We start from the raw sequence: 22,528 nt of genomic DNA, 5'->3' as shown, positions 1-22,528 counted from the left end.
TGGCTCTAGTCGCCTTCGATTTTTAATGAGCCTGAAGTGACAAGTGCTCAAATGGACCTTTTCCTTTAAGGAGTCTGAAAAGGAACGAAAGAGACTACTCTGGAAATATAGACAGAGGGATTACCAAACCAATCACAAAACTGCAGAATACTTTTTACGGTACGACAGTCAATCTTCCCAAATGCTGTGTTCAATGCATTGCGATCTATAGGGCGGTAGACACGGCTTCCTATGGATAAATGATATAACCTATTGTGGTCTCCCAATGTATACTCGATGGTACGTGGGAGCACAAGTCCATACTGGAACTTGTCGTCTCAAAGAGGAGGAATCACCCAACCAACAGCGAAAGCGACAGTTACCAGGCTTTACGACGTCGGAATACGTCTCTAGCCTAGACTTCTAGATGTTGTGCGTTAGGTTCCAAAGCGTTTTTAGGTTCATTAAATTTATTTTACAGTTGATATTTCTTAATAAATTTGTTTTTCAGGTTCACCATGTGATGTAGATGTACAATTCCTAAAATGCAATCTAAGATGATAAACAATCGTTTAATCTTATTTTTGCAATGAAAATCCTAGCTACCAAAGAAAGAGAGATGATATTCTCTCAACATAGAGCAGAAAGCACACATTAGATGCACTGTCCTAAATCAAACCAACAAGCAGTCTAAATGCAAATGCACATGCATATATTTGTTTTTAGCTTTCTTAATTTGTGAACGACAAGAAGAATGCTAAGTACAAATCTGAATTATCTTTTCAAAGCGATAGTACTAACAAATTTCTCTTCAAAAACGAAAGGAAGATAATGACGAGACTTTGCTATTTTGAATTGAAAACTGCTTTCGACACTTGAAAAACTAATAATTCAAATCAAATACAAGAGTAACTATATAATAGACCATCAAGAACTGTAGAATTCTTTTCTTTGACTGAAAACGACACTTGCGACACTTTCAAATCAAAAGACAACAGTTTGATTATGCTACTTCTTTGTAAAAGAGAACTGAAAATGGCGCACAATACATAAAAAAATTCACAGTTCTTTGCACTATGGAGGCAGAATGATGGAAAGGAAGGGAGTTTCCACAGTGGTATATTGATCACAGAAACAAAACTCTTGAATAAAGCTGAAGAGAGTGAACACAGAAACCAAAATCTGAGAGCAGAAGAGGTCTTGTCTAATTAGCGCACCTGCAACATAGGGAAAGTGCGATGCAGTGCATGTACTACACACGGGAGGTGTGATGCATCCAGATTCCCAAGAGGAGAAGGTGCGATGGTCCAGGGACGAGACTTCAACTGGGTTCCGGGTCACAGTTTGCAGCTCAGTTCAGGGATTTAGGCCGAGCAAGCGATGTTCAGTAAATATAAATCACAGGGGTTGATCTAATGCGGTTACTAGAGCCACCGCTAGGGCAATTAGAATGTTTGCAAATCGATTGTTCAGTTTATAAACAAAACCTGGAGATAGACTGAAGCAACATTGATCTACTTTGCACTTACATAGCAAATGCAGTTCGAAGGCTAGCTCGCTTGACTTCAGGCTCCATCTGTAAGTTTATAAAACAAACAAATATAAACAAGCAAACAATCTATTCGCTCCCCAGTGGAGTCGCCATTTTGTTATGGGGAAATCTAGTGTCCACTCAGAGCTGCTAGTCCCACTAAGACTGGTAGCTATCTTAGAAACAAACAAACTAAAACTGCTTTTGCTTTCCTTTATGAGAAGTATATAAGAGGGAAATGAAGGACACCAACCTCAGTCTTGCGCTTGGTTCCTTGCTTGGTTCCTCTCCCTTCTGACAGATCCTTGCCGCTTTGCCTTCGTCTACCCAGATTCAAAGAGCACCTGTGGAATCAAAGCAGCGTAATACTATCAAAGAACAAAGATCTACAATCATAAACAATATAGGACCAGATATATATTGACCACACAAATGCATATATCATCAAACATACAAGAATGTGGAGGAAAACTTGAATAGCTTTATTAATATCAAGAATAGCAAAGAGGATTACAACCAATTGTTCTGACCCAACGTCATCCTCCTAGCATGAAAGCCCTTCTTCACCTCATGAAAAGCTTATATCACCCAAAACTATGATGTTCCACCAAGAAACCAATAACACTTCCTTACAAGATACGAAATTCTAGCCTCTGGATCTTTGGTATGAGGGATCCATATATAGATGATTGCAGGGGGTGAGTCAGCTTCTGGGATTTTGATTAGTGTCCTCTCTTTGATAGTTCTTGATTCCACTTGGAGATTAATGATCTCCTACTCATTTCTGGGCGAATTCAGAGAGGAAAGTGTCATAGGATAAGTTTCTGGAAGATTATATGATCATCCACCTCGCAAACTGTCTCTGCCATTTGTCCACTCTCGCCCATCGCACCCTACAAAAGGGCTTTTCAGTATGCATCGCACCCTTAGAACTGAGCAACCTGTATGGTCCAGTTTTGACCAGTTCTGAGCAGTTTCCTGTGGAGAACTTCAGGGAGATGATGTAATCAGCTGACCTTGTTCTTTTAGGGTGTGAAGCAACACTTTTAGGGACTTAGGAGCCCCTGGTTTATGGACATGTATGATTGGGGTTGCAGTGCCAAAAAATGTCTATAACACTACTATAATACTCGACTCTGGTCATGCGGTGACAAGTAACACACCCCCTTACCTAACTAGAGGTGGTTACTATGCTAACCCAAGACTCAAGGTGCAATTATGAGAATGAGATCAAATTTCCTTTTTTTAAAGGGAAATATGGATGAACTAGATGGGCACACATTAAGGATAGATAAACTCCACTTATGAAATACAAGAATTCCATTATCACTGAGCTGTATGACATTCTCCAAAAACCCATGAAGGAAGCCAATATGACCAATGTAGTTCAAGTCACTTGAGATTCAAGTTTTTGTTTGTTTGTTTGTTTGTTCCACTTAATGTCAATATAGTCTCCACTAGAACAATATCTACCTTTAAAATGATGGAAAAGGTTTTACTCTCTATAGGCAATTTCTCATGCAAAAATATTTGGCTTGATCTTAGCTATAAATGCATACTTGAAGGCCTTGATAAATTGAATAATAGTTCAAGGGAATCTATTGTTTAACCCAAATGAAATTAGTAACAATCTGATATGGTGTCCAAGGATTTGTTCCCTTTGCTTCAAACAATATCTATCATGCATCCTATATTGCATTGGCTTGCCACCTTTTAAATGTTTTTCCACCTACTAGTTGCGGCCTAGAGGTTTGATAGTAGAACATAAGGTGCAAATTTATTACAGTCCAACTCAAAAATATTTTCCATTACATGTTCTCCTAGTTCCATATTGTTATATATTTTGCAAACACCAAGTAAATTCACCCACAAAGAAGTATCAGGTATTGGTGGCACATTATCGAGGATGTATTTTACCCCATCCAAGCTTCCAACACGACCAAGAAGGCGGATCATGCATCCATAATGTTCTGTTGCTAATGTATTATCGTTATACTCCTTCATGCAATCAAAGTATTGTTGTCCCTTTTTAATTATATTTGAATGACAACATGTAACCAAAACACAAACTAGGGTGACATGGTTTGGCTTCATGTTAGAGTCTTGCTCTTACTCAAAGAGTTTGATAACCTTATCACCACAAGCATGCATGGAATATCCTGCAATTACTGCTATTCAGGAAATTACATTTCATTAAGGAATTTCCTAAAGGAGCTTTAGGGATTCGTAGACATGCCCATTCAACATATACCCTGTAATCATGGTATTCCATGACATTATGTTTCATTGAGGTATTCTATTCAATAGATAGTGTACATCCTATATAATTCCATATATTGCATATGAATGTACAAGAGTACTGCCCATAAGGATGTCATACTGAAAACCCATGATGATTATCACTTCAAGAATGGTCTTAAGGGCTACCAAATTGGGACAAGCTTGAACACTGGAACATGTGAACTGATCATGTTAGACATATTTTCTTCACTACATTTAGAAAAACATTATTAATTCTTCTTCAACAAATCCATTCTTTTTAACGGTGTAAACATAACATGTGAGATAACACACCAACGTCTATTTAGTTAAATAAAATATGTGCTACAACCTTACATATTATGGTTCACATAGAAATTTCATCCACTTCTAAAAGGTAGTGTCACTTTGGTGTACTCATTATACTACAGAAAACTATGTGACCCTATTCTATATAGAGTGTTGAAGATTACAACAAGGAAATTCATCAAGTCTTACATATGAGGTGTAGAGCCACTTATTGAATACATCATACGATATACACATCATTCTACATAACATACTAACAATTACCCACAATACATAGGGAGAATATCATGTGACATACACAGACAGTTAATTGTATGTCATACCTCATACTTAACACATTAAGGACAATCCAAACACACGACCCATACACAATTCATCATTTACCTTTGATAACACCAAACAATGACCACATTTAAAGCTTAGAAATACCATGTATTTAACATATTAACCAGAGCATTAATTTTTTGTACAATTAACATAATAGAGTCACACATTTTAGGAGGATAGGTACTAGGCCAGGGACAATAACTCACCTCCCAACCATAGACAAGTTGTAATTAGACCCCTTGCATAACTGTCACCCTCAAGCTTGATTCCAGGGCTTGAGAAGGTTGCTCTAGGACCAAATCAATCTACCAGTTAAGCAGGGATTCCAGAGGCCCAATCTACCTCCACTCTTTAAGCATAAGAATACTCAATACAATACAGTACAGGGAATATAGAGGTATATTACCTATGATATCAGGGAGTCCAGAGGTAATAGCCTCCACCCTCAATCAATGCCAAGGAATCCAGAGGTTTAACCTCCACCCCAACTTGTTGTCACGATATCTCCACTTGATATTGGCAGTCTCCAATCTACTGCAAACTTGATACACTAGTAAGGAGGGATAGTCCAGGGAGTATAGAGGTGTCTAGAGGCTTGCTACCTCCACCCGCCAACCAATGAGGGAATCCAGAGGTAAGAGCCTCCACCCACAATCAGTATTGGGGACTCCAGAGGTTTAAGCTTCACATAAATTTTATTTTCACAGTAGCCCCACCCAATGAGGGGAGTCTAAAGCCTACTACAAAATTTATACACAATAAGGAATGTTGTTCTAGGAATCCATTTTCTTTTAAGTCGGAAATAAACACAATCATAGTAGATCACAATATATGATCCAGATTTATGCAAGAACGAAATGAAATACATATTTAAACAAAAAACACAGAGCTACAATGAAAATTGAACTTCAATTCATTAATAAGAAAATACTGAAAATCGTTTACATGCAGAATAGAAATAAACTAGCTTGGGCGATGGTAGCTTATCTCTGGGAAGAGATGTGGTGGATACATGCCTCTAAACTGTGTTACAATGAGGCTAGCATACCTTTTTATTATTGAGACATAAGGGAAAACTCTAAACATAAAAAAACCTAACCCTAGGAGATGAAGCACCAAAATTTTGTGGGCCCCGTTCGGGTTAGTTGGTACACCAACTTCTCGGGGTTGTAACTTTGGAAAATGATCTCTGTTTGATGCGTACAATACCTTGTTAGAAATATCTATTTGAGGAATACAAATTTAGACTACAAACCATTTCCACAACTTAAAAATTTTCTTGTTTTCCAAAAAACATTGTTTATGGCTCTAGAAGTTAAAGACCTGAAAAACTCGCAAAAATAGTAAATTGTGCTACAATTAATGGAAATGAAAGAAACAATGACTAGGGTCCAAGTTGAATAGGCGGGTGGCCACCAATATCCACCTAGATCAATATTTTCCCCTATGGGGAATTTATTCTAAACTTGGTCCCTGGTGAGCCACTTGCCCTGGTGCAATAGTTGGCCAACATTGACAAATTGATACAGTTGGATCCTCTATTTGTGAGTGTTCTTGATTTATGTGTCCATGATCTGATCATTTGTGGCCTATTTAATGTATCTGGGTTGAGCTTTGTTGGTGTCAACTACTCAACAATGTTTGATGTGTCCAACAATGGTGGAAAGTATGGCCAAAAATACAAGGTGAAAACCAATGAATGGGGGGATACTGAGCTCGAAAGCATTGTATCCTACATCCTTGGTAATGGTGTAAGGCCCTTATCAAAGTGGTTGAAGCTTATGATGGGTTCCAACGAGGCATTCTTTCTACAGATGTAACCAAAACTTGTTGCCCACTTAAACCCTATGGTGATCATGCCATTACTTGTATTTGGAATTGGTTTTCTCTAAGATGTCGTGAAATTGTTGGCGGATTGTTGTGGGGAAAAATGCCTATGCAGGATGATCCTATCCACCTAAGGTGTGACAGTGCCTTAGCAACAAACAGAGACAGCTATTCTAGTATTCTTCCTTTATGAATTAAGAATGAAGAGAGATGGATGGACTAACCGATGTCTTCCGTTTGTCCCTCGATCCGGTTTCTCTTCTCTTTGAGAGTTCCCAACTACTTGCCTTCTCGCTCGCCCAGCTTCAACAGGTCTCTGCAAGATCACAAGAAGAGAACAATACACAAAGACATAGATTCATATTCATAACTAGTTCAGGATTAGAAATAAACTAAACATACTAATGCGATCATACATCAAAGATACATCAGTATATAGGAGAAACCAAGATAGCTTTATTGATGAATAACAAGGTTCAGGAAGAGATACAACCAAGAAGGCTCCAATCCAACATCTCCTTCCCAGCAAATGGAATTCCTATCTTCACCTCCCTTCAAAGCATTAAGCACCCAATGATTCCAACCTCAAACCAACAACAATTCTTTGTAATAACAAAATTCCAGCCCCCATATCTCATGGAGGAGAGATCCATATATAGATGTTTGGAGAGAGGATGAGTCAGCTTGAGATCTGACTAGTGTCCTCTCCCTCTGTCAGTTCTTGATTCCACTTGGAGGTTCTTGCTTCCACTTGGAGATTGGGAACCTCTTACTCATCACTAGTCGAATTCACTAAGGCAAGTGTCATTGAGGGAGATTCTGGAAGCTTCCTGGGTCTTGACACCTCTTGGAATGAACTTTCCATTTGTCAATTACCGCTCAGCGCACCCTGGTAGTGCTTCTACCTGCGTTGCAGTGCAGGTATCCAGTGTTGACTTTGCATTTCAGCGCAGACAGCTAGTGGAGCCACTGAATTGATCCTGAATTGACTTGTTTTTGAGCAGTTTCTGGTGGAGAACTTCTGTGAATTGCTGTGGTTTGTTAGCCTTGTTCCTCTAGGGGTAGGAACAACATGTTTAGGGACTTTGGATTCCTTAGATTATGGACATTTCATGCTCAATGCTGTAAGGCACAAAAATGCCTATAACACGGATGTGCTGAATGCACTCAATAAACCTGGTGGATTTATCAGCTTCAGATTGGATATGGGAAGATTGTTCTTGTGTAGTCGCAAAAGGCATTTCAACATCAAGGGGACATAATGGTTGAAATCCGAGAACCACTTCAAAGGGGTTGTGGCCAGTCAAGCTATGAAGAGATCTATTATAGTTGTGTTGCACATAGGGAATACTCTCATTCCATGTCTGCAGATTCTTAGAGTTGTACATGGATAGTATGTGCACAATCATCATGTGAATGACCTTTATCTAGCCATCATTCTGGGGGTGGAATGCAACTGACTTAGTGATTTTGGTGTCCAACATGACCAAAGGCTCAACAAAAATGTGCCTAGGATCCTACTATCCTGATTTGATATAATGGTCCCTGTGATCCTCAAATGTACCCACACTTGTTCAAAGAAGATTTTGGCAGTGACCTATGTTATGATACTCTTCTTGCAGGTAATCAATATGACCATCTTAGAAAATCTATCGATGACCACAAATACATAGTCGTTTCCATGCTTGGTAGAAGGAAGGGCAAAAATATAATCCATGGAGATGGATTCCCATGGCTGGATACGAGTAGGAAGAGGAGTGTACAAACATTGCTTATTAAAGGTTGGCTTCGTGATAGAACATCCAATGCAAGATCTGATGTATTTTCCAACATCCTTTCGGAGATTTGGCCAACAAAAGTACTTTTTTAGTGTAGCCACAATTTTCTCCACACCAAAGTGTCCTGCGACTCGACTGTAGTGCACCTCCCAAATTGGATTGGAATGCTCGCCTCAAGGAACACAAAGGTGGCCGAAGTAGCATAATAATGCATCCTGGATATGGAACTCTGAAACTTACTTTCCATCCACTAGCATCTGGTATGTGGTGGCAAACTCTGGATCATTTTTATATAGTTGCAGCCATCCAGAGGTCTCATGGCCACAAGAGTTGAGAACAATGGTCAGTGTTGCAACCGAGGGCTGATTGAGGCAATCTACAACATGAGGGCTGATTGAGGCAATCTGCAGATATATCAACCACTTTTTATGGAGATCGTTCTGCAACTTCCCTTGGGTTTGTATAAACTACAGGGGTCGCTGATTTGTGTGGATGTGTGTTTCCTTCCCCAAAATGTAATGTTTCCATTGCTGACAAGCTTGCACGATGGAATACATCTCCTTATCGTAGGTGGGGTATCTCTGAATTGTGTCAGAAAGTGTCTCACTAGGATACGCCATCGGATGCCCTTGTTGGGTGAGAACTGCACCAAAAGCATAGTCAGAGGTGTCTGTCTCAATTTCAAATGGTTGTTGCAGGTCTGACAATGTGAGTACTGGTGCAGAGCCAAGGTGGTGCTTCAACTCAACAAATGCCTTCTGTTGGGACTCAAACCATAAAAAATTTACTTTCTCTCTACCCTTGATAACTTGACTCAAATGCTAAGTGATATGAGAGAATCCCAATGTGAACCTTCGATAAAAATTGGCAAGGCCCAAAAATATGTGAAGTTATGTTAGATTGGTTGGGGTTGGCCAATCCCGAATGACTTGGATCTTAGCCAGATCCACATGCATGCCTTTCTCGTCAATAATGTAACCCAAATATTGGACCTCACTCATGCCAAAGGTGCATTTCTCCAAGTTGACACATAGTTTGTGCTACCACAAGGTTTGAAGGACTTTTTGAATGTGTTGTAAGCGCTCTTCCCAACTCTTTCTGAATATGAGGATGTCATCTAGATATACAACCAAGAATGAGTTGGTAAAGGTCCACAAGATGTCATCCATCAACATCATAAAATTTGTAGGGGAATTGGTCAACTTGAAAGGTATGACCAACCACTCAAAAAGGCCCTCCTTGGATTTGAAGGAAATCTTCCATACATATGCGGGTTCTATTGGAACCTGGTGATAACCAGACTTTAAATCGATATTGCTAAAATACTTGGCCCCTTTGAGTTGTTCAAGAAGGTCATCAATCTGTGGGATTGAATACTTGTTCCTGAAAATAATTTTATTTAGTCCCTGATAATCAATGCAGAGTCTCCAGGTCCCATCATTCTTCTGTACAAGTACAATAAAGCTCCCACAAGGTGAGGAACTTGGTTGGATGTGCCATTTTTGCAACAACTCCCGGATCTTCTTCTTGATTTATTCATTTTCTATAATAGAGCGACAATATATCGACCCATTGGGAAGAGGTGCTTTGGGAGTCAGATCGATCGAATGCTTGACTTGACAACACAAAGGTACCCTTGTGGGTGAGGAGAAGATGTCCTTGTATTCTTCCACGACCTTATCCGCCTAATTTTGCTGCATGATGGAACCCTTCACGGGGGCTATGGATGTGGCCACCATATTCCCCCTACTTTGAGAACAAATAAAAAAGAAAACAAATTTCCGGTATGGGAGATGGTCTTACTGCATTTCTTAGCAGAGATCAAAGAGATGGCGGTAACCCGGGCTACCTTCGGTATCTTGTGTAACTTATTGCCCAAAGTAATAATAATAGTGGGAGGCCTTGAATCATACAAAACATGATGCTTCCACAAGTATGGTTGGCCTAATAATACATCACAAATTTCGAGAGGAGCAACATCACACAATACCTTATCTGTGAAGGTTTCGATGCCATAAGGAAGACGAGATTTTTGGCTGGCACGAAGATCTCATCCTTGGTGGAGCCACATAATGGTGTGTGGTTGTGGGTGTGGTGTGGTCGATAGGCCCAACCACTTAACAACCTCCGTTAAGATGATGTTCTTTTGGATCTCGCTATCGACAATGAACTACAATAGAGATCCATTCACCCACATCTGTGAGTGGAAGAGACGCTCCCCTTCCTCTGTTTCTTCAGGCTCAATCTTCTGGATCTTGGTGGTGGCCACGGTGGTGGTGGGCTCCGCATCAATAATATACTTCCTTTTGTCATTCCCCTTATCAAGTTTTGACTCAAAAGCAGAACATGCATCTTAATTTGAAGCCTTCAACTTGGCTACTAGTGAATGCTTGGCTCAACCCTCGTGTTGTGAGTGGGGCTCTTATGGAACTCACACCACTTTTCTATCTCCTTCTTTGTCTTCGTGGTGATTTTATTTTCTTGTGGCTTCGGTGGGTTTCCTTGAGTCACCCCACCTTGGCTTTGTCCTTTGTTCTGTAGTTTGGGGGCGCCTTTCCCTTGCTTTGGATTTGTAGATCCAAAGTCTTACTTCTTCTGTTTAAATTTTTGCTCGATATTGACATCATATCGATAGGTAGCGCCAATGAGGAGATGTCTAGGAATTCCATCTTGTCTTGGATGTATTTGTGTAGACAACCGTTGTACTTGAGTACCAGATGCCACTCATAATTCTTGATACCCAATTTTACGAAGGGTATGAAATTTTTTTGTGAACTTTGGCATGTCTTGGTGCCCTCCTTGCCGTAGTGTGGTCCATTTTACATACTTATCTTCATACCCCAAGATGGGGTAATATTGTTCCTTAATGGAATCTCAGAAAGAATTCCATGTGGGTGCGACTGAAAACAGTGAGGGTTCCCTCTCATCCCTCTGCTCACAGTGGGTTTCCCACTAGTGCTTAACGTGTGGAGCAACTTTGAGGATTGAAAAAGTAATATTTTCCCTATTGGAAAAATCATGAACAAAAAAATATTTTTCCAACAAATTTAACCATTTATCTACAACATCTGCATCTATTTGGCCTTCAAATATGGGAATGTCAAAAGTTGGCTTGTACCTTAAAGGGAATGGTGCCTCTAGGGTGGTTTCTGGATGAAGATGCGTTGCTTTTGGGAATTCACTGAAGGATTTGGGCAAAGTGGTCCATTATCTCATTCCTTTGTCACTTGAGGGGTCAACGAGGTCAGTCTTGCATAGGTTCAACTAGTTCGAGCCCTAACTCCTTATACCCCGACCTTATTGGGGACATGCACAGAAAAACAAAGAAAGAGAATACCACTCTAATACCACTAATCCAGATTTATGTAGGAATAAAATCAAATACAAATTTAAATAAAAAACACATAACTACAACGAAAGTTGAACTTCAATCCATTAATATCAAAATATTGAAAATTGTTTACATGCAGAATGGAAATAAACTAGCTCAAGTGACTATAGCTTGTATATGAGAAGAGATGTGGCAGATACATGCCTCTAAACTATGTTACAATGAGGTTCACAGGCCTTTTTATTATTGAGAAACAAGGGAAAACCCCAAACGTCCAAAAACCTAACCCTAGGAGATGAAGCACCAACATTTTGTGGGCCTCGTTGGGATTAGTTGGTACTCCAACTTCTTGGGTTTGTAACTTTGGCATACCATCTCCATTTGATGTGTATGACACCTTGTTAGAAAGATCTATCCAAGGACTACATCTTTAATTTGCACTAACACAACTTATGTGTTTGCTCGTTTTCCAAAAAAACATCATTCAGGGCCTCAAAACGGCTATAGAAGTTCAAGACCTGAAAAAGCTACCAAAAATAGTATATTGTGCTACAATTAAGGAAACTAAAAGAAACATTGCTGTGGGTCCAAGTGGAATAGGTGGGTGGCCAGCAATATCCACCTATATCAATATATGGTTGATTTCACTGACCTTGGTTCTCCAGGATGCATTCCCCCAATAGTTGTGAGCTAGGACACTAATTTATTGGGCATCGGCTGATTGTTCCACAATCAACGACGAGTACCTTTGAGGATAGAGTATATATTTGCATTGATATGTCAGCACCTTATATTAGCTTGCAATCATCCTTTTTCAACTAAGGGAGTCTCCAGTAACTGTGTAAATATGCACTGTTACTACTGCTAAACCTCAGATCTGCCTACACGTTTCTCCTTATGATTTTCCCTTCATTTTGGGAGGGCCCTGCTTCTCTCAATGTAAAAGGCATATGTTTAGGTTAAAATACACTCCTAAAAAAACTCCAGATCACCTCTCCTTTGCCTCTCTACTTCCTAATTCATAACACACTCTTTATTCCGCGCTCCTTGAATTCCTTCCCTTTTTCTCAATTCTTGCTTTGTCTCCTCGTGTCTTTCTCCTCGTGCTCCTTTTCTCAACCCCCTTCTCCAATTTCTCATGTTTGATTTTTGTCTGTTGGTCGTTATTGTCCAGTCTGGTCTAGATCCTCTTGACTAATCAAAAGTGTCTCATTTGTCTCCAGTCTCCAGATTTTTGTGGTGATTGGCCTTGTCATCACTGGTTGGTTTTTGTGTCTTCTAGCTTATTCTTGCAGGTCAATCATCCTAATGCCACTTAGCCTTTTGTCCCCTTGATTTCCATTTGTCAACCTCTAAGGTTTGTTCTAAAATGTGTCTCGAGCAGAAAAATGTTCTAAAATGTGTCCTAAGCAGAAAAAAATGTTCTTAACATTGGAATCAATTTTTCCTTGTTCTAACCCATGTGTCTATATATATTTGCAATATTACACAGGGTTTACAACGATATGAATGCATATATAGTATTTCCAAAATGTTTACAACAATTACACAATTGCAACATGAAAAGTATATCTATTACTTCCAAAATGTTTGGCAAATTTACACATTACAAAATGACTAGAAACGATATATATATATATATATATATATATATATATATATATATATATATATATATATATACTTCTAAAATATTTACAATATTTACACCATTGTGAAATGACCAAGAAAAAAATTTACAATATGTATACGATTTCAAAATGACCAGGGCCATATGTACAATATCTATGCGATTTCCAAATGGTTGGGGTCATCACAATAACAATATAATTAAAAATACATTTTTAATGTAGTTCAACTATAAGGCTAAAAGAAGGACTGGCTTACGGTTTAAGGAGCCATGACCTCGACACATCTAAGTGGTTTAAGGTACCTTGACCTAGGGACATATAAGTTGTCAAAATCACATTAATATTACACCTGAACTGGGCCACACCAACTTTCAACATGGCTAGATCACTACAACAAAACAGGCAATTTGCGCCAGATTTAGCACCAGATTCTAGTGCAATTTTTTCTCAATTGGGATGAGAAACCTGGCGCTAAATCTGGCTCTATTGTACAATTTTTAAAGAGTCCTTTTTTGCACCAAATTTTGCATCTTTTTTACGCCAAATTTTCCATCATTTTCTGCATCATATTTTGCACCAAGATTTTCATTTGGTTTTACAATAGGTTTTGCTTCTAGTTTTGTGCCTTTTTTTGCATCTATTTTTGCATCATTTTTTGCTCCCTCTTTTGTGGAATTCTTTGCTTCTATTTTTGTGTCATAATTTGCATCGATTTTTACACCATCTTTGACATCTTATTTAGCACCTTTTTTTACATCCAATTTCTGCCAATTTTTGCATCTGGTCTTATGCCATCTTTTGCTTCTAATTTTGTACTTATTTTTACATCTATTTTTGTGCCAATTTTTCTGCCTTTTTTTACACCATCTTTTCCATCCAATTTTGCACCATATGTTGAATCTCATTTAGTACCAAATTTCGCATGCATTTTTGCACCATTTTTTGCATCCACTTTTGCGTTTTATTTATCTCCCTTTTTTGCATCCTATTTTGCACCATATTTTGTATTTAATTTTGCATCATTTGTTGCATCCAATTTAGCATCATTTTTAACACCATTTCTTGTATCCAATTTTTCATCATTTTGAGCATCTAAATTTGCATCCTATGTTGAACCATATATTGCATCCACCTTTACATCCCATTTTGTGTCTATTGTTACGTTCACATTTGAGCCATTTTTTCGTCTACTTTTGCATTTGTTTTTGCACCAAGTTTTGAATGATTTGTTGCATCATTTTACATCCAATGTTGCATCTCAATTTGCATCCAAAATTGAGCCATTTTTATGCCCATTTTTGCACCATTTTTTCTTCTTTTGTGTCCAATTTTGCACCATTTTTTATGTCCAAATTTGCATCCTTTTTGGTATCTAGTTTTTCATCCTTTTTGGCTTCCAAATTTGCATCCTTTTTTCTGCCACATTTTGTGTCCACATTTGCATCTCATTTTGCACCTAGATTTTAGTTGGAATTTTCATCTAGTTATGCATCATCTTTGACATCCTTGGTTTCACCATTTTTTAGTCCCATTTTGCATCTTGTTTTATGTCTTTTCTTACATCCTTTTTGCATCCTAATTTTACACCATTCTTTGCATCCTCATTTTGGTGTCCATTTTTGCATCCTTGTTTGCACCCAATTCGGTATCCTTTCATATGCCCTATTTTGTTCCCTTCTTTGTGTCTAGTGTTGCACCCTTTTTTAATTTTACTTTAAAAAGCTTTTTGTGTCATTGTTTGCATATTGTTTTGATGGCTAGTTTAACATCCAATTCTACTCCCAATTTTTCATCCATGGTTAAATCCACTTTTGGCTTCTTGTTTAGAGTTTTACTTTTATTTCCATTTATGACCACCTCTATGGGTTCATTTTACTAAGTTCATTTACATAGTGAAATATATTAAATTTTCTAAATATCATTTTGCTGTAGGATTTAATGCATGGTTAAATGAAAACAAAACCCTCTCAGTTTATCTTAGAAACATAGGACAAACCAATTAAGAGAAAGGTTGTTCTAAGGCTTAGGATTCTTAGTAGATCAAGATGTAGAGTATAGATTAAGAAAAAGAGAATGAATTCTTGTGAGTCCTCACATGCAGGTCTTCTTGGAGTTTTTCGTATAGCCAAGAAGTGCTCCTAGCTAGCTCCAAAGCTTGGTCCTACACATAAAAGAGAGAATAAAGCAACCTTCACAACATAATATCTTAATATTCAAAACTATAAAAAACATATAAATATTATTGAATAAATAAATATAAACCAAAAACCCATGCATACATTAGTTAAATAGAAGAAGTAAAGAATGAATAGAAACATATGGAAGGAAGAAAAACTGATCTATATGAATAAAGGAGTTGGAGGAAAGTTACAACAATCAGATATAGTTGCAACATCACCTCCCCCAACTCATAGCTCCAAAACTCTCCCTCTCAAGACAGATCTCAAGAGCGTGACAATACAAAATTCCCATCATTTTTTCAATGGCCAAGCCTCTAATATATAGGAAAGTGGAGGCTATGAAGATTTCCAAAATTCCTCATTAGTTCAATTTGGGAAAAATCTTTTGGGTGAATAATGTTTCCTCATATAAAAAAGGAATTTTCCACTTTTTAGATGCTTTTGTGCTTAGGAAAAAGCTTCCCCATGCTTTATGGCTCTTTCCCACTTTTGTGTGCTTTTATTTTTTAGGAAAAAGCTAAAGATGGGGATAAAGAGATTACATTCCACCATATGTTTCCGAAAGTGACAAAGAATGTAAAATTCAAATTCTAGTTTGCTTATGTTTTAGTTTTTTTTTAAATATATATTTAATTTTAGTATTTTTTTTTTCTAGAAAAATATATTTAGTTTTTGGTATATTTTTCTACAAGAAAAATTATATTTTGTTTTTATAAAAATGGATTTTAAACATTCCATTCATGCTAAATTTGTGATTTTATGATAGGAGTTTAAATTATATATAGTAAAGTAACTTAATGTCATGTGTCGTGTTGCTGAGATGGGTGTTATACATCTCTTTCTTGCTAAGTTATAGAATGTGCTTGGGTTTTCTTAATGCAATAAAACTAATTATGTTCTTCATGATATCTTGAAATGTTCATCTTGAAGTAGGCTAATAAAACAATAAAGTTAAAATAGGTTTTCCTTTGTCCTTTATAGATCTTTGTCCCCATTAATCTTGGTCTTAATAGATTAATTGTCTTGTGGTGGCCTTGAGTGGTCACTTCCATTAGTTGCATGCTTTGTAGTTTTCAATTAGTGACATTTTTTAGGCTTGATAATATGTTATTTAATTTATCAAAATGTGTTATTGTCCATATTATTATTAAATATTAATATTAAATATGCTGATTTTTAAGCATGTTTTAGCAAAACTTTCCCAAAATGTTTATAGATTGTATTTTATAATGCAATGATTCTTTGCTTGATGAAATTGTTTTGGATATTTTTTTTAATGATTCATTGATTGATGAAATTGTTATGGATATTTTTTTTAGTATATTAAATTGTATGTGATAAAGTCAAAAATCACCTCTTTTTTAGTTTTTCATTGATCAATTTCCCTTAAGGCCATCAAGTTCACCATTTGGTCCCAGGTTAAGGAAATATAGGAGTCATGAAGTGGAATTGTCCAAGCACTTAAATCTTGAGACATGTTTATTTTTAGTCACTTTATACTTTCTTTCTATGTAAATTTTTGATGAAAATAGTCTTGGAACATGAGGGGCGTCAATAGTAAGCGAAAACAAACTCCTAAAAGAAAAATGGTATGCAAAGCACTCATAAATAATGTTGATATAAGAAGCAAAAATATTAAGTGAGGTTCAACCTCATATAATTAGAAAATGGGGGAGGAATTTCCAAGTAGTAGTGATTGATGCTTAGAGATACTTGGGTGGAATGGTTATTATTTGAAATGATTAAGACATCAAGGTTACCAATATGTTTACCTCTTTTCGCATTATGACAATACAATTTTAGTTAATTGACATTGAGGACTACTACCATGTATCCAATGTCTATGACTCCAATATCGCAAATGGAAAACCTCTATTTCTCAATTCTATTTCTAGCACAAGTAATTTATACTCCCCATCTCCATGGATTGTTGGGAGTGACTTCAATATTATAAATGTCTCGAGGAAAAGAAAGAATGAATCGAAATGTTTAACAAGATATTTTGTAAGCTATACCATTAAAGCCACAAAGTAGTCTCCATTAAAGTTGTCAAGAAACGAGTCTCCAACCCACACATGTGGATCAATGAGATGTAATACATGTGTGTGTGGTTACGAACTCAATACATCTCTATAATAACTCCACAAACTTATGTATTTCACTCTATCACATAAATTGACAGTAGTGTGACATAAGTAAACCAAGAGTAGACATGAAAGCCTTAGGAAACAAACATTCCTTAGATACTCAATTAGGTGCTTAAATGATGAAGTGAAAATGCAAGGAGAAAAGAAGAATTCATGATTTAACCATCACATACATGTGATCAAGTGTGACTAGGAGTGTATATATTCATATATTTTCCAAAGAGGGAGTGAATACGTAGTTACCATTTATTGGCCCTTATTTTTCTTTCTTTTTCATTTTCTTATATATAGGACTTAGGGAATAAGGTTTTCATAAGTTTGGCACAACTCATAGATATAATATTTACATGAATTTTCACTTCAACCTTAGAGTTTAGACTTAGATAAATCAATATAGTGTATGTTTAATGATTTTTGCTTTCACTTTTTTATTGTATTTCATCACAAATACAAAAGGGGAAATATTTTGCCACAAATCTATGAATGCTTAATCATAAAGTCATCATGTGATTAAAACAAATTAATGATGTTATTCTCTACGAAAATGATGGGTATTCTTGAGAAAATCTTGTTATCACAAAATCACTACTAAGGGCTGCAACCAAGCAAGATTTCATGTAACTCTTTCAACCTATCTTTAGATCAAATCTTAGCCTCTTTGATCAGAGAGGGCTCTCTCACACACTCTTGATAAAAAGCATTCACTACAAAAGATGGCTAACTCTTTATTCATTCATGAAAGCAAAGCTGGTTGGAAACATATCAAACTGGTTCTCATTGGGCTATGGAGTCTCATATATTAAGTAAACAAGGAAAACATAGTCATCTCATGGAAGTCAAGGCTCTTTGCATTACATGTCAAACATACTCCATCAAAACATAGCTTGCCAAACACACAGGAAGTCAGAGCATAGGATTATGAATTCTGAGTGATTGTGTTACAACAAGACTATAAAAGAACATAAAGTATAAAACACCATCATTATATTTGAACATAACAATCCATCGAGAATCTTGAGTAGAGAACAACACTGTTTTACTATTACTGTCAAAAAAGGTCTTACAATGGCCCAAAACAACTCTGTTTTTTCTATAAAATGTCCAACCTTTTTTACATAAGAGTCATTTCTATATATAGCCAATAAAAACACTACTACCTGAGACTCCTCAACAAGCATGAAGGGAGCTCGGAATTCTGTCATTAATGACCTTAACTATATCATAAACAAACTAATTAATTACAAGAGATATTGTGCTACGAAAACAGAGGACTCCATTACATTGACACTTCAAGTTTATCTCCTCGTGTACTTTGCTGTGTTCTTGAAGCTTGACACCTGTAGCAGTTCAATAATAGCCAAACCAAACTGAAAACACATTCAATGGATGAGCAGCTTCGGATGCCTGATGTGTAGATGATTCATCAACCAATAAGAATATGTACCCTACATTCACGGTTTCTGCCTCCCATTAGTGTTCATGCATTAATGATCATGTTTCAAGTCATTTAATCCCCTGATAGTCCCGTATGACTGAAGAAAACCAATGATCTGGCCATCCCATAACTGAACAGGTGTACCACTCAACACCTCGGCAGCTCTATCACAACCCTAAAAATTCGGACATAAAGTGAAAACTTTCAACAAAAGACAAAATTTCACCTTTTCTTCGAATACTTACACTTGGCATCCTTTTTAAACATCTGACTGACTTTCTATAGTCTCCATGCTGGCATTAAGTCATCCCTTTAAATATTTGCTGACCTCAGCATTCAAACTCAGGTTTTCAACATAAACAGTCATCTACAGCAGTTTCGTAGCGCGCTACGAAACTGCTGTAGGTAATCAAAACTAAGCATATGAACCTTAAAGCAACAATAACTTAACTCTGTGATTTCTTCAGTCATTCTACACAGGTGTAAGGACATCAAAAAGTCTCAAAAAGATTTAAAATGTTGACAGCCAAAACATACCAAAATTTGGAAAGCACATTTGTCCTTGGATCATTTAGCTAGTTTGCCTAGCTTCCCTTTCAAGCTGCTGACTTCTTCCTTTAACATCTTGTTTTCTGCTCTTAAACTTGTATTCATTTGTTTCATGATTTTTGCCTGCTTCAGAGCTGGCACTGTCCACACATATGCATCAGATACCGAGCCAGCTTGACTGATCAAACTTGTTCTGCCCTTCATTACAGCCTTCTTATAACTTGTATATCTTACTGCCTTTTCCTTAAAAACATTTTGAACCTGAGGTATTTCTTCCTTTGTTGCTCCAGCTTGTTTCTTAATAGCAATCACATTTCCACTTTGACTGATAACAACCTTATTATCCTTGTTCTTGCTTTTGGCTGCTTGAACTATTTCAGAGAAGATTTCAAGTGCCTCTGTCCTAGGCACTTCCAAAGGTGCTTTCTCTTTCTGAGCTTTCTCCACTTCTTTAATTTGCCTTCTAGTCACTGGTCTGCGTGGTTTAAAGGCATATTCTTCACTTGGTTCTTCAAACTTTAACCTTTTAGAAGCCCTTGATTTTTTAGAACTTTCAGGTGAGGACTGAGTTAGATCAATATGCATTGGTGGTACCAATTGATCCTGCTCAAGTTCAAGTGGTTCAATTTGTATTGGATGATCTTGCTCTAATTCAATGGCTTCAAGTAAGTCATTTAAACTACCCTTTGAAACAGGACTTTCTTCCACAGGGACTGACTTTCCTTTCTCTTTGCTTAGTTGGCCTCTAGTTCTCACCCTTGAAACTTTTTCAACTTCACTGGATTTAGTATCATCTTTCCTTTTGTGAATCTTCTGCTTTGATGACTGAGGTGTTTCTTTAACTGCTGGCTTAGGAGTTTTCTTCATTGATGCTTCAGGTGTTTCTTTAACCGCTATAGACCTTTCTGATTTCTTTGTTTTAGCTTTAGGCTTCTTATGGTCTGTCACTTCTCTTCTAAGGTCAGCCAAAGTAGGTTCCTCACTCCTTTCTTCTCTTTCTCTCACAGGTAATGGAGTGAGGCCTGTTTTGCTTGGGAAACCGGCCATAAACACAAATGAATCCCAGTCTTTACCAATTTTTTGTAAACTATCCAACACCAGCAATTTTACTAGACCATGATGAAAAAGGGATGTTTCATAAGCATCTTTCTTTAACTGAATCTTATCACACATTTTGCTAATACTCCTGAACAAATAGAAAGGTATGTCTATTGAACTCTTACCAGTGAAGTGTAACAGAAGTTTGAAGTGGTAGGAGTAAACTTTATTGTACCTACCCTCACATGTCAGGTACTTCTGGATACATGTCAATAGCATAGCATAATTCTCCTTTAGATAGCTCCTTGGGACTGCTTTGGTGAGATCTTCATCTACATAAGGTGCCTTCAAAAACTCTTTGCATGGACCCATGTCAAACTTGAAGTTCTTGAACCATTCTTGGCCACCCCTCGGGATTTCTGTGACAGTGGAAATAACTTCAGGGGACACCGGAAACTCCAACATTGCCACCTTCGAATTCAGTCTAGTGAAGTTTAATGCGAAAGCCTTGGTCACTTCTGCATGTCCTCCCTTCAATTTTTCGCAAAACCGCCAGCAGCCAGCACTTCGAAAGGCCTTTGCTACCTCTTCATCCCTGAGAGTAACATCTAACCCCTCCGGCTCTGTCCTCACACATTTACCAGAACGGTGTTCCTTTCTTTCCATGCTACTTTGAGTATTTTTACACAAGGGACTAATGGTGGCTTGTAGCACGAAAACAATCTTCAGCTTTAGAGAACAGGCTCGCTTGCAGTAGTCCGTTTAAATAAAAGCTTGAGCTTTTCATATAGCAAACACGTTCATATGATATGAAGAACCCATTATGAAATGACCACCTCTTATAACATCCCCTAAACTAACACACAACTACATGACTTCGGACCTTATGGCGAAATAATGGCTTATCATGACATAGAGAGGGTGTGAAATGACAATCATGAACGAACTTGTGACTCACTACTCTCGGATTTGACATTCAGAGAAAAACGCTGCAAAAAACCCTGAAACCCCGATTTCGTAGTGCGGGCAGTTCAAATTTAACAGGATGCGCTACGAAATCGCTGACAAACAGAGCGCTGCGAAAACACGAAAACATTATTTCGCAGCTAAACTGACCAATCATACCCGCGCTGCGAAACTGCGCAAGTACCAAAGACATCATACCCGCGCTGCGAAACTGCGCAAAGTACCAATGACATGACATGTTTTAACTAACAATGATGGAGGGTGTCTAATGATTTTTCTTTTACACGAATTCACATCAATAGCTCTTGAATTTCAAATTTGAAATTGACATATGCTAATAAACCTATACACAAGACTTCAAGACTTTATATAAAACTTATGGACAACCTTATATACATGAACTATAGTTCCAAGTGATAACAAATCTTATGCTTGTGGATGTTTCCTCCCTGGTTGAGAGGGAGTGAGGGTAGACACCATGTTATCCATGTGTCATGTACTATGGCTAGGATTAACAATCGTAAGCCTAGTATAGGCACTAGTAGGGATAATGGTGGATTGGATAAACATCTGGGACCAATATTCTTTGAGAATTTGGACATTGACTAGGACTAATTGCCATAAGTCAAGTACATTAATCCAAGATAAGGATAGTCATGAGGATTGACATTTTCTGGTGTCAAATATTATGATAGTGGATTAGGAAATGATCATGTGAGGACATACCTGGTAAACATCTTGGTGGGGTAAGTGCCTTGAAAGGCAGTGGTGTCAAAATTTATGCCTCCCAACATTGTGCTCTGATCTAATGGAGAGATAAACTTGTTAGTCAAGGCCTTACTATTTTGAAAATTTTGGCTATGATGATGTAAATCATCATTGATGCTTATCAACCTAGATCCCTTCTTATATGAATATTTCAACTTGAGAGTACTTTTTGTCTCATTATGAGTACCTCGCTAGTTTAGAGGGAGGGTCATCATCTTCATTATTGCCATCATCACCACCATCAATGTGATCATTATTGTCATCATTTCATTATCATCATAATCTCCATTCATGTCTTCTTCATGATCATCATCATCATCATGATTTTGTATATTGTCGTCAATTGTTCATAATTATAGGTATCATAAGAAATATCACCAACCTTAGGACACATGATATATGAAAGAAAAATAACCACTTTATTTTTTAGAAATGATTGATGATCATCAACATCACTACCATTATCATCGTCA

This window comes from Pinus tabuliformis, chromosome 6 (genome assembly GCF_031772625.1).
Source record: "Pinus tabuliformis cultivar Carrire ecotype Pingquan chromosome 6, CPIR1, whole genome shotgun sequence".
In the NCBI taxonomy this organism is placed as follows: Eukaryota; Viridiplantae; Streptophyta; class Pinopsida; order Pinales; family Pinaceae; genus Pinus; species Pinus tabuliformis.
The sequence above is the reverse complement of the archived record's forward strand: the minus strand, read 5'-3'. Positions refer to the sequence as shown.